We start from the raw sequence: 3,659 nt of genomic DNA on the forward strand, positions 1-3,659 counted from the left end.
GTGGTACCACCTGATTCGATAAATCAATGTGACATAGCCTTGAACGATTGAGCAATGCATTACACAGAAGGATTGACAGCAAGACAACTGCACTGCACCTAATTGAAATGTACAATGTAAAAGGCATCCTAACTGTGCGTGGCTTGCTTTGGGCAGGAACCGCTGCGTCCTGCCTAGACTAAGCACGACGCCATTGTGCACAATGACGTTGCTGTTCCCATTGCCGTTCATCGTGTTCACGCTGCTCTCCGGGAGTCCTAACTATGCGTGGCCTTCCCATAGCGCTATCATAACGCAAATTAAATCAGTTGCTAGGCAGGCTCTTTTTTTACACATTAAAGTGTAGTTATGTCAGTCCCTACTTCGTATCATACAGTTGCCGCTTCCCGGTAACTGCAGCTTATGCAACCGTAAGCTTTACCGGGAAAAGGCTGTTTCACATGCTGCGACAGGAACGACGCAAATCGGTGCAGTCGCACGCGTCGCAATGCGATTTTTAGAGGGCCCATTTCACATGATTTCGATTTCAACAATTCGACTGGTGCGACGCCCAGGGTTGCTTACTGCTAGGTTTCGTGACACACGCTGCATAATTATATTAATGTAATGAATAAAACCTTCACACTATAATATTGTTGGCTTTTCTTTATTAGCAGAAAATAATATGCGTGTTTTGTTATTTAAAAAATTACCGACGATTACGTTACTTCCTAATGCGAAATTTGAGCGCAGCAAATAAGCTGTTTCACCTTTTGGATAGATTGAGGCAAAGAAATCGAGCTACACATGTATGCGCTATCACAGAATTTTTTTTTTTCACACGTATTCCTTTAACAAAGACTCCACTAACAGTTCTTGACAGTCATGAAAGAAGCTTTGTGGTCGGAGAAATAGACTGATATATGTTCGACTTGGTACACCAATGCTTGATTCTCAAAGACGAGATCTATACAAGTGGCTCGCGAGGTTGTCACAGCCGTGGGGGAAGCAGAAGCTCATCGCCGCCGCCGAGAAGACCCTGCAGTTCGCGCCGCCGAAGCGGAGGCTCATCGCCGCTGTCGAGAGCAACCAGCAGTAAGCGGAAGCGGAGGGGGGCGGCGTGTACACCCAGCGGCAAACGATGGGGGCAGAAGCGCGCGCAGCAAGCGGACAACACGATAAAGGGAGGAGGGAAGAGATAGCAGCGACCCTTTCCTCCTCTTTCTGCATGGCGGCGACGGTGTTCTATGCAGTCACGTTATCTTGACTCTCTAGCGGCGTCAGCGGCATCCAGCGGTATCAGTCGGTCGCTGCTAGCGCTGGGGGGATGAAAGGGGGGCGGAGCTGGTTACGAGGCCGACGACAACGCCGACGACGACGCGAAACCCAGGAACGGACGCCAAAGAGCTGCGCTCTAAAACGCGTTGAAGTTAAGATTTGTTTTGGAGTGCGCAACAGCGGTTTTTGAAGTGCGATGAGACACGGCGCACGTAAACAGCCGTTCGCAGCTGGTTGTTCAACGCTGTGTGTTGTCTCATCTGCCTTCTGTGACCGTTTCGTTCAGCCTGCGCTACGAGAATCTACAGGATGGCCTATCGACAAGTTCGTATAGCTACCCTCACCGCACGTGCAGCATTCGGAATTCGGCTGCCGCGAAGTCGTCGTGTCAGCCGAACGAGATCCTCGCGCAACCCGCGCTCGGCGTCAGCTTCTGGAGAAACGATGCGCGTGCATATAATGCGCGTGATAGCGAATATGCGCTGCCTGCTCCTAGCCCTATTCCTGCACCAAAGACCAAGCACCAGCCCGAAAGCCCTCGTCTGCCCTTTAACGAAACCGCAAATGATCCGTGTGATTACTGAACGTGGAATGGAAATTGTGTTGTGAAATTCAACCTTAGCGCTAGCCTGGTTCGTCCAACGCGGTGCGTGTGCTGTGAATATATATATGGGAATCCTCTCTGAATATTTCTAAAGGCGCAAAAGCCGACGCCTCAAATTTTTTGAGCAGTTACCGTCACTTTTGTAGAAACCTGTACGTTGTACCACAGCATTCTAAAAGACACGCTTCTCGTACACTTTGTTGTCCTGTGTCTCGCGCTGGTAGTATACTCTGAACTTTTAACAAGAAGATCATATCAACATGCGCTATCCATAACTGCAGGAACGTAGGCCCACGGCAAGTGCACTTGCCGCAGGGTTTCGCACGTCGCTCACACGCCGCTCAGGGTTAGCCTCTTTTGTGGAAATAAATATTATTATATTATTAATGTTATTAGGTATCATAGTTTCTTCACTGTAATTTATAGCAATCATCCAGATTTCTTAAGCTAGTCATGTATTTAACCTGTATTAGATCAACATTGTTACGACATGCTTATTGGAGTCATTTCAAACTAGATTGCTCAGCCAGAGAAAGTACCAATGAAAGCCTCAACGCTTATTCTTATCTGGTATTCGTAAACAGATTATATTTGCTGAATTTTATGCTTGCTTGCATTGCCTGCAATTCAGTGTTCAAAGCTGGAAAAACTAATTCCTTTTCTTGCTGTCGAAAGGCTGATTCAATGTTGATAGCAAGCTATAATTATTCATTTCGACAGTGTTAAGCAATGAGTATATCTAAGTTTATCAATGCGATTTTGTTCCATGACCACAATTAAGTTTTCTTTCTCCCTCTCATTAACAGTCATGGAATGAAACTGTTCACTTTCATAAGTATCAGGATGCGAACATTCTGGAGTTTCTCCTGAGCATTTGTCCGCATCCTATAGTGTGCGTGTTTGTATGAAGTTCTGGTGTTGCAATCGCAGTGATGTACGCATTTTTTAAATATGTTGCAACAAATTAATTTATTGAACTTTGTTTTTAAATCTACAAGATGTGGCCATGCAGTAACGAATACATTAATGAGCAAAAAAAGCTGCAGAATCAGTGCACATGTTGGAATCTATGCGAAGTGAAGTTTTTGTCAAGAGGTCAATTAAATGCTGTTAAAGTACTGCGATATATACAATTGGTCTTATTTTCAACAATCCAACATGTCATCCTTTGCAAGATTTGTTTATGCACTGCATAGGTCACAACCTTAATGTCATGTAATATTTATGCACTACACTGTTCATAAACTATACCGAAATGCAAATTAACAGCAGTTAATGTAGATGCACACTGCGAGACATCAACACAGTGACGTTTGTTGAGCAAGGAATGGTGCAAGGTGTATGCAGATGAATGAATGACGTGCTTATGTACTTATTTATTTATATACCTCGCAGGCTGCACGGTTGGAGTATTAGGTGAGGGGGAATAAAAAAGTAGGTAAAAAAGGAAGAAGGGCACAACATTAAGAAAGAAACCAGAAGAAAACGCAGCACCAATACAATGCCCCAACTAGCCCAACAACGTGTTTTACTGGCACAACATAATACAATACTTTGCAAACAATAACAGAAAAAAAGTTCCACCCATGCGCCCTGTACAGATGGTAAACCAGCGAAGCTGAAATATGCGGCCCCGGTGTTTATCAGTGGGTTGATTACGACGGTTTATTAAAGTATTTCTGAATTATTGGTTATCTCTCTGTGTTTCTTAATGAGGTCATGCACACATTTGGCTTGGGTTTATCACAGTGTCTACTTGAAATGCCACACATCGCGCTTCGCACATCATCATCATGGA

The sequence above is a fragment of the Dermacentor variabilis genome, chromosome 1 (genome assembly GCF_050947875.1).
Source record: "Dermacentor variabilis isolate Ectoservices chromosome 1, ASM5094787v1, whole genome shotgun sequence".
In the NCBI taxonomy this organism is placed as follows: Eukaryota; Metazoa; Arthropoda; class Arachnida; order Ixodida; family Ixodidae; genus Dermacentor; species Dermacentor variabilis.